We start from the raw sequence: 10,145 nt of genomic DNA, 5'->3' as shown, positions 1-10,145 counted from the left end.
AGCAAATTTGTTGAGTACATCACAAGAGTTCAGAGCCATCTGGGATATCAACTCGGGTACGGCCAGTAATCCGGAAATACTGGAGGAGGCCACTAAGGCATATTTATGAGGCCTGATTATTTTTTATTCAACGACTAGAAGGACAGAAGGATGCAGAGGAAGGAGTAACAACAGATGCTGGAGACCCGTCTGCAGATAGCTGAGGAAGTATATTATAATAGGCCTTCACTGGTCAAGCTGCAGCTCTCCGGGCTGCTCCCAACCCATTGCACACACTGGGAAAAAAACGTCTGCTTTGCTCAACAAAGATTGTTTGAATTTGGAGATGAGCCACGTAGATATCTGGCTAGAAAGAAAAATGCTTCCCAATCTATTATGTCTGTTAGATAGAAGGTTGGCACAGTAACCCTTGAGTTAACGAAGATTAATGTTAGATTTAGTGAATACTTTGCAGAGTTCTATCAGTCAGAGGGAGATGAACACAGTGCAGCGAGAATGCAGGCCTTTTTTGAGATCCTGCACCTCCCTAGTATAAATGCGGAACAGGTTTCCTGTTGAATGGGCCTATGACAATACAGGAGGTGCAGGAAGCAATAAAGCATCTCCAAGGTGGCAAACACTGGGGTCAGATGGATTCCCAAGTTAATTCCATAAGGAATTAATAAATGTGTTGGTGAGGCAAACACTGGGGTCAGATGGATTCCCAAGTGAATTCTATAAGGAATTAATAAATGTGTTGGTGGAGCCACCTCTGAGGATGTATAGCTATTCATATGCACAGGATTATCTTCCGCCCTCTCTTAGTGAGGCTAATATCTCCCTCATTTTAAAGAAGGAGAAAGAGCCCGAAGAATGTGCTTCATACAGACCCATTTCACTGTTGAATGTAGAATTTAAAATTCTAACCAAGACGCTGGCCCTGAGGTTGGAAAAGGTGTTGTTCTGTATTGTGAAAGAAGATCAGATGGGTTTTGTAAAGGGCCGTAGCTCCTCCAACAATATGAGGAGGGTACTGAACATGGTGCAGGTATGCCAGCAAAGGTTGATCCTGGGTTCAGCGGCCTCCCTAGATGCAGAAAAGGCATTTGACCAGATAGAATGGCTATACCTGTTTGGGGTCCTCAAGCGCTTTGGTCTGGGGACAACCTTTGCTAGATGGGTGGTGGTGTTGTATAATGATCCGAAGGCAGCAGTCATCACAAACGGCAATAAGTCAGATAAATTAAAACCTGGGAGAGGTAGTCGCCAAGGCTGTCCTCTTTCACCGCTGCTATTTACCTTGGCAATTGAGCCATTAGCTGAGGCTATCAGGAGGGACCCTGAAATAGTGGCGTCAGGAGTGGGAATGGGGGAACATAAGATTACCCTATATGCTGATGATGTCCTTTTGTTCTTGGCCAATCTGGAGGAGTCCGTTCCTCGATTGATTCAAACAATTAATTTATTTGGCAGATTTTCGGGATGCAAGATCAAATGTACAAAATCAGAAGCTATGCGGATGGGGGAGGGGAAGAATTAGTGGAGGTGCCTGATCTGAAGGATGGAATGCAGTTCCTGTTTCGATGGTCGTCAAAAGGGTTTTTGTATTTGGGAATTTTTATTACCCCTGCCTTCCACCAGCTGTATAAAGTTAACTATGTACAATCACTGGAGAGGATAAAGCAGGATTTGCAGCGGTGGGACGGATTACCGTTATCATGGTTAGGCCGAATAGCTCTGATTAAAATGAATGTTCTTCCTCGCCTGTTGTACCCCATGAGAATGCTCCTGTTGTTGCTACCCAGATGAGTATTACTGAGGCTCAATGGTTGGCTAGGTTCTTTTATTTGGTGTCGCAGCCGCCCCCGAATTAAGTTTACCAAATTGCAGCTCTCACAGGGTGAGGAGGAGTGGACCTTTTGGACTTGAAGAGATATCAAATTAGCGCTTTCTTAGCATATGTGTGTGACTGGGCACGAGGGGACTTGGGTAGATTTTGCTTGACGTTGAAGCATTGCAGTCGAGATGTCCCCTAGTTAATCTCTTATTCATTGATCAAGATGAAATCCGAGACTGAGCAGTGTAAGAGTACAATCATTTTAAATACAGTGAAAGCCTGGAGGATAATGAGGCAAGACAAGGGCAATTGGCTGAAGACCTCACTGATTACCCCACTGGTGGCAGCCCAAGGATTTAAACCTTGGGCAATGGACTCTGGCTTTTAGTCATGGGAGAATAAAGGAATCTTCTGTCTGGGAGATTTATTCCAGGGTTAGGTCTTGATGTCATTTAGCCAGCTAAGTCAGAAATATGCATTGTCTAATAGGGACCTTTTCCGGTACTTTCAGCCAACGGATTATATACAGACGAATACCACGCTCCTGGGTCAGCATTACAGGTCAAATGTGGAATAAAGAGTACTCTGGTGTTCAGGTGCTCTTTCAGTTAGTACGTTGTATCATTTACAGAATGGACGTACCTTAGGGGATGTGGAGGGACACTCTAGGATGTGGAATCGGGAGCTAGGATAGGATATTTCATTAGAAGTATGGCAAGATATATGGGAAAATGTAAGGAAAATTTCAATATGTAACAAAGCACAGGGCATGCAATTGAAGATTTTACATAGGGCTTATGTGGTGCCAGAGAGGCTAGCTAAGTTCAAGATAGGCACATCACCAGGGTGTCCCAAAAGTAAAATTAGTATAGACACTCACACACTGCTATTGGTCATGTTGTAAGATCCAGAGATACCGGAGTGCTATAGTAAGGGAGCTGAAGGGCATCCTGGGGGATTCAAGTTAAAGTGAATCCGGTATTTCTTCTTCTGGGGTTGCCAAATTTGTCTTCTCTCGGAGAACACAGGAACAGACTGTAACATTCTTATGCACTGTGCAAGGAAGAACATTTTAATTAATTGGACGTTGGAAAACCCCCAGGGCTTATGGGGTGGCATATGTGGTGAGTGAAATAGAATAAAGTAATGTGATAGAATTCAAATTAACTTAAATTATGTTTAATTTTATTTTTATTCAATTTGATTGTAGTTTAGTTTAAGCTAAGTTTGTTCCAGTAGAATAATGGGTAGCTCATTATTAATAGTATCATAATATGACATTGTTGTACTGCTATGTTTCTGTATTTTGGTATTGTTCTTTTTTGTATATGGAGGTGTTGTGAGAGATTTGAAAACGTTTCTAATAAAAGTATATATTTTTAAAAATTTCTTGCCTTCCCCCATAACTATTTTTGACATTCAAAAGTCAGATGAACTCAGCTTTGAATATATTCAATATCTCCCTAACTACAGGAAGGCATCCCCACTTTGAACTGAATTCCTCTTGCTAATATACCACTTGCCTTGCTGATTGCTTGCTGCACCTATGTGACAACTGGCATTGACTGGAGTAGAAAGCCTGAGCAGAAGGTAGCTGAGGCACGTTTGTACATCCACACATCATTCCTGGTGAAGGGCTTTTGCCCAAAACGTTAACTGTTCTGCACCTCGGATGCTGTCTGACCAGCTGTGCTTTTCCAGCGCCACATTTTTCGACTCTGATTTCCGTTATCTGCAGTCCTCACTTTCTCCACATCCCAATATATCACCATTTAAACAATGTACCTCCTTCCTGTTTTTATTTCATAGGAAAGGCTATCACTTCACACTGCGTTACTACATTTACCATGTGTTTGCCAATTAACACACATACCTGAACCAACTTTGCTGCAAGTCAAGAACTGAACACCAGAGTGAAAAAATAAAATGGAAAAGGGGGTGAGAAGAGTGTGTTGTACTCACAGATGTTGGACAGAGGAAAGAAGTTGCAGTCTGGGATGAAGTTCAATCTTCATTCAAAGAGAGAGGCGCAGCAACACCTTCACAAGCGCATGGTCTAACTTCCGCATTCCGACATTAGAGGGAAGGCTCTCAATGGCAGGAGGACCACACTCCTTCCCGTCCTTCAGGGCTTCCCATTGGTCGATCAAGAATGTTGCGTGCCGTTTCCGCTGACAGCAAAGAGCATGCGTAGTATTTTGCTGACACCAGCGTACATGTGCAATGCTTCCTGACATCGAGAAGCATGCGCAGTATGCCCAGTGGAGATGCTGGTCCAACTGCCAATCGGAGAGAAAAAAAAGCTGGAGTCAGACTTGTTTCTTTCCCTGAGGCTCAACAGTTTATTCCTTTTGCATTTTGTGTGGCTGCTCAATTTTTGAATGTCTTTTCCCCAGGGTAGAGGAAAGCCAAAACTGGAGGGGCATAGGTTTAGGGTGAGAGGGGGTTTAAATGGGACCGAACTCGTAACGTTTTCATGCAGAGCGTGGTATATGTATGGAATGAGCTGCCAGAGACAATGGTCGAGGCTGGAACAATTACAACATTTAAAAGGCATCTGGATGGGTATATGAATAGGAAGGGTTGAGAGAGATATGGGCCAAATGGTGGCAAATGGATTACCAGATTAATTTAGAATATGTGGTTGGCATGCACCGAAAGGCTTGTTTCCCTGCTCTGCAACTCTATGACTCTATTTCTAATTAATCTGAACCAACTTCGCAAGACGAGGAATTGACCATTCCATCCTTACAGCTTGTCCTCAACTGTGGCCTAATTGCACAGATTTCAATGCAAGTTTCAGAAAAATGCAGCTTTTAAAAAAAAATTGAATTTGCTTTCAAACTTTACTTATGGTTTTGAAAGTATCATTTTAGCGATTCTCAATGTTAAAGATCAGCCATTTCTCACACCACACCCTCCCATCTCGCAGGTAGAGTCATCACCATCCACGCTCTCTCTATCCTAAGAAGGGCTGATACAGTGATCAAAGAGGGCTCGACGCACAAGAAAGGATGAGAATGGGGGTGCAGGTAGAGAAATTGGACGGGAAACAGAGGCTGGGCGTAGAGAGAGAGAGAAATCGACCCGGGGACAGAACATTGGAGTTAGAGAAACACTGGGGGTGCACAGGGTGGGGGCAGAGCGTTTGACAGAGAGAGAGAGAATGGGTGTGCAGAGTGTGGGGAGAGAGAATGGATGGGGGTCAGTGCGTGGGGAAAGAATGCAAGGGGGCAGAGGGTGGGGGAGAAAGAGAGCAACAATGAATGTTAGGAGAGGGTGAGGGAAGAGAGAGGGAATGGATGGAGAGCAGAGGGTGGGGAAAGAGAGAGAATGGAGGGGAGCAGAGAGTGGGAGGAGAGAGAGAATGAGTGTGGGGAGAGGGACTGGATGGAGGAAGGCAGAGGGTGGGCGAGAGACTGGACTAGACAGGGGGAAGAGGGTATGGAGATATAATGGACGGAGAGGATGGCATGTGTGTGAGAGGGGGGAAGCGAGATAGCGAGAGAGAATAGACAGGGGGCGCTGTGGGCATGATTGGATCGTGATTGAATGGGGAGTTGGTGAATGCGTCCCACCCACTCCCATCATCCCCTTCTTTGCACATGTGCAGTGCAGATTTTTGTGAATGATGCGAGAGAGAATCTGGAGCGTGAGCGCAATTCCCCTCAGATCCTGGCATCAGCAAACCACTGCCTTTCTGTTTTAAAAACTAAATAAAGATGTGGGCAATATACTGGGAATGGCAAGAAGTGACTAAGAAACTGAACCGAGAGTCAGCGCTTTCCGGTGAGGGGAGCTGGGCAAAAACAGGAGGATGGAAGGATGAATTCGAGTTGGAATCCATTGAAAGGTGGAGGAAATGGGAGACAGAGATTTCGGGTAGGAGATAGGGAAGGCTGCTCGGTACAAACTAGAATTCTCTTATCCTATTTCCTGCCCTGCACTGACAGCAATGATCTGTTTTCTCAAGGTATTAGCAGAGGAGGATTTGCTGTTCAGGCGTGCACAAAAAATTTACTCAGGGCCTGAATATCAGCAGCGTTTGAATCGAGGAGGGGAAGTTACTTCAAACATCAACGTGACTTGAGAAGCCCCGTGATTCCACACAGCCTGCGTGGGAGTGTTCCAGGGTTCTGACTGTGCAAAGAACTTTAACTCTGTAGCGAAATGTGGACTAGTGTTCTCGCTGTAGACGAGCCCTTCTTTGGATCGTTGAAGCTGCTGAGACGCAATGACCCCTGCACCGTGGAAACTCTGTGGAAGCAAATTCAATTCCCCAAACGGGCTGGAGTGTCACCAGGACTGGCATGAAGCCAATCGATTCCTTCAATCCTGGAATGAAGTCAATCGATTCCTTCAATCCAAGACTGTGGGCGGCGCGGCAGTAGCTCAGTGGTTAGCACCGCTGCCTCACAGTGCCAGGGACTTGAGTTCGATCCCACCCTCAGGGTGATTGTGTAGAGTTTGCACTTTTCTACCCTCCCCCCTCCCATCTCTGGGTGCTCTGGTTTCCTCCCAAGGTCCCAAAATGTGCAGCGTAGAGTGGTTTGGGCATTCTAAATTCAGGGATTAGCTGTGGAGGTTATTAGGTGGGATGCTCTAACGGGGGTCAGTGTGGATTGTTGGGCCAAAGGGCCTGTTTCCACAGTGTGGGGGTTTGATGATTCCCCCATCGTGTCTGCAGCCTGGCTTCCAGCTGCATCTCTTTGAGCCGAAGGTCCTCCAGCATGTTTTCCCTAGTTTCCAGCACCCAGAACCTCCCACCTTCTGCAAATCGAAAGACAAATCCCACCCTGCCCTCTCCAATGTGTGCAAAGTAACTGCTTATTCAGTTTTAGTGGCCCAGCAGAGGCTGGAAGCCAAGTTCAGAACACATGAGGATGGCCTCAACCAGGACCTTGGGTTCATGTCACATGACAGGTAACCCCACTTCACTGTCACGCTCTCTCACACCCACACAAAGCATACACTCTCACACACGCTCACATTCACACATCACTCTCTCAGACACACACACACATATACACCCTCTCTCAGGCTGATACTCTATCACTCACACACTTTATCAAGCACACACACACATCCTCTCATGCATGCACACTTACATATAAGGCTTTTGTGTGATTTTGAATTTGCAGAATTATATTTGCAGATACATTGTGCGCTTTTTGAGCAAAATACAATCTACAGGCAGTCAATCCATGTGAGATTTTATAAATTCCTACTTTGAAAATAGAACCAGTCTCACTCAAGATTGGGATAGAGACCTTAAGTTGTCTCGAGAATGTGTCTTCAAACAAGTTCTGGGATTTACATATTAATGAAACAAAACCTGCAACCTATTCTAAAAGGTGAAAGACTTCACAACAATCTAAGTTTGTTCTATATCATTTCTGTTGCATGAAACTGCGATCTTTTGCTATAAATTCTCCTATGATCCTGCGCCACAAACACCTGATGAAGGAGCAGTGTTCCGAAAGTTAGTGCTTCCAAATAAACATGTTGGACTATAACCTGGTGTTGTATGATTTTTAACTTTGTTTCTCATGAATACATCCCACACTTCCCGGTGCTGCCAGTAAACGTTACAATGTCGATGAAATGATGCAATACCTGCAGAGATGAAAAATTTACAATTTCTAACGATATTAGCTACTCATTCACTGCTCCTTCTGATACATGACATTGGAAACTTAGTGCAAGAGGTTGAAAAGAGTGAGCAGCTTTAAAACAAAAACCTATTGGATCTCTTGGCTTTCATTGACAGTCTGAGACCAGGGTTAAGTTCAAGTAACCTTTATTGCCACCCAACTTTGTTACAGCTTCAGATCTCCCCAGCAAAAAAAAAAGTATATGAAAAGAAGCTTTTTTTTTTAAACATCTCAAAGCTCACACACTCCTCCCAACTCCACTTCCTTTACTGTTGGTCAGCGCCGAGTTGTCCCTTTATAATTGGATCCTTGGTACAGCCTTAAGCTAAAGGAAGTATTGCCTCGCTCAGCAATTTCAACCCGAAAACACTGTATTCATTTAAGTTACTCCCACTCATTTGCCATGGGGTGGGGGTGGGGGCAGTCAAGAGTCAACCATGCTGCTGTGGGTCTGGAGTCAGGTGTAGGTCAGACCGGGTAAAGGATGCAGTTGAGATGACTGAGTGAATCCTTTCCCACAATGGCAGTTTCCTTTCCTAAAAGGGACATAAGTGAATTAGATGGCAGTTTCTCCCCCCAAAAATGGATTCATTATTAGATTCAGAACTCCAAATTTCTGACCGAATTCCAATCTCACCATCTGCCTCGGCGGGATTCAAACCCCGGGAATCCCCGGAACTGGGTTGATAGTCCAGTCGACAATGTCACTCAGCCGTCGCTCCTTCAATCCCCCTGCAATGGCACATGAACTCAATAGACAATAGGTGCAGGAGTAGGCCACACAGCCACCACTCTCTGGGTGAAGACGTTTCTCCTCATCTCTGTCCTAAATGGCTTACCCCTTATTTTTAAGCTGCGTCCTCTGGTTCGTGACTCACCCATCAGCGGAAACATTTTTCCTGCCTCCAGAGTGTCCAATCCTTTAATAATCTTATACGTCTCAATCAGATCCCCTCTCAGTCTTCTAAACTCAAGGATATACAAACTCAGTCGCTCCGATATTTCAACATAAGATAGTCCTGCCATTCCAGGAATTGACCTCGTGAACCTACGCTGCACTCCCTCAATAGGCAGAATGTCTTTCCTCAAATTTGGAGACCAGAACTGCACACAATATTCCCGGTGCCGTCTCACCAGGGCCCTGTACAGCTGCAGAAGAAACTTTTTGCTTCTATACTCAATCCCTCTTGTAATGAAGGCCAGCATGCTATTAGCTTTCTTCACTACCTGCTGTACCTGCATGCTTGCCTTCATTGACTGGTGTACAAGAACACCCAGATTTCTTTGTACTGCCCCTTTACCTAACTTGACTCCATTTAGGTAGTAATCTGCCTTCCTGTTCTTGCCACCAAAGTGGATAACCATACATTAAACTGCATCTGCCATGCATCTGTCCACTCACCTCACCTGTCAAGGTCACCTTGTAATCTCCTAACATCCTCCTCATATTTCATCCTGCCACCCAGCTTTGTATCATCAGCAAATTTGCTAATGTGACTATTAATACCATCTTCCATATCATTAATATATATTGTAAAAAGCTGCAGACCCAGCACTGATCCCTGCAGTAGCCCACTGGTCACCGCCTGCCATTCTGTAAGGGAGACATTTATCACTAGTCTTTGTTTCCTGTCAGCCAACCAATTTTCAATCCAAGTCAGTAGTTTGCCCCCAATACTATGCGCCCTAATTTTGCTCACCAGCCTCCTATGTGGGACTTTATCAAAGGCTTTCTGAAAGTCCAGGTACACTACATCCACTGGATCTCCCTTGTCCATCTTCAGAGTTACATCCTCAAAAAATTCCAGAACTCGCTGGTGGCTCCGCAGGTGGGAGGAGCGGGTGAAGCCCTTTCCACACTGAGAGCAGATGAACGCCCTCTCCATGATATGGACCCTTTGGTAGATTACAGTGTAGATGTCTGAGTGAACGCCTTCCCGCACACAGAGCATGTGAACGGCCTCTCCCTGGTGTGGATCGGCTGGTGCCTCCACAAGTTGCCCACATGACTGAAGCTCTTCTCGCACTTAGGGCAGGTGAACGGCGCCTCTTTGCTGTGGACCTGCTGATGGGTCAGCAGGGTGTAAGAATCGACAAATCCTTTCCTGCACTCAGAGCAGGTGAACGGCCTCTTCCCCAGGTGAACCCGCTGGTGTTTCAGGACGTGGGATGCATCGATGAATCGCTGCCCACACAGAGAGCAGGAGAACGGCCTCTCCCTACTGTGAACCTGCTGGTGTGTCTGCAGGTGGGACAACTGAATGAATCATCTCCCACAATGGTGGCAGATGAACGGCCTCTCCCTGGTGTGAACTCGCTGGTGTGTCTGCAGGCTGCATAGCCAACTGAATCCCTTCCCACATACTGAGCAGGAGAACAGCGTCTCCCCAGTGAGAACGCATCTGTGGGTGTCTAGCACCAATGGGGAAGGGAATCCTTTCCCACAGTCCCCACATTTCCATGGTTTCCCCATGAGGGGAGCATTCTTTGTGTCGCGCTGGGTTTGAAATTCAAAACAGAATGGATACATAGTCTCTCCCCACTGTGAGGGTTGAGATTTTGATCCCCCAAGCTGAGTAAATTGTTTGACGCATTTTTCACAGACAGCGTACTGAATCTCCATCACTCGGGTGTCTCAGTATTATTCCTGCCATACAAGTGTTCAAAATCTCTCA

The 10,145-nt window shown here is 45.6% G+C and overlaps 1 pseudogene; it reads right to left on the bottom strand.

Annotated features, from left to right (window-relative positions):
* Nucleotides 1-3,831: 3,831 nt before the first annotated feature.
* On the bottom strand, nucleotides 3,832-9,943 carry LOC148144871 (uncharacterized; annotated as a pseudogene).
* Nucleotides 9,944-10,145: the final 202 nt, after the last annotated feature.

The sequence above is a fragment of the Chiloscyllium plagiosum genome, unplaced genomic scaffold, assembly GCF_037043375.1.
Source record: "Chiloscyllium plagiosum isolate Xiang-an unplaced genomic scaffold, Cpla_swu_hap1 HiC_scaffold_27, whole genome shotgun sequence".
NCBI classification, from domain to species: domain Eukaryota; kingdom Metazoa; phylum Chordata; class Chondrichthyes; order Orectolobiformes; family Hemiscylliidae; genus Chiloscyllium; species Chiloscyllium plagiosum.
The sequence above is the reverse complement of the archived record's forward strand: the minus strand, read 5'-3'. Positions and strand labels throughout refer to the sequence as shown.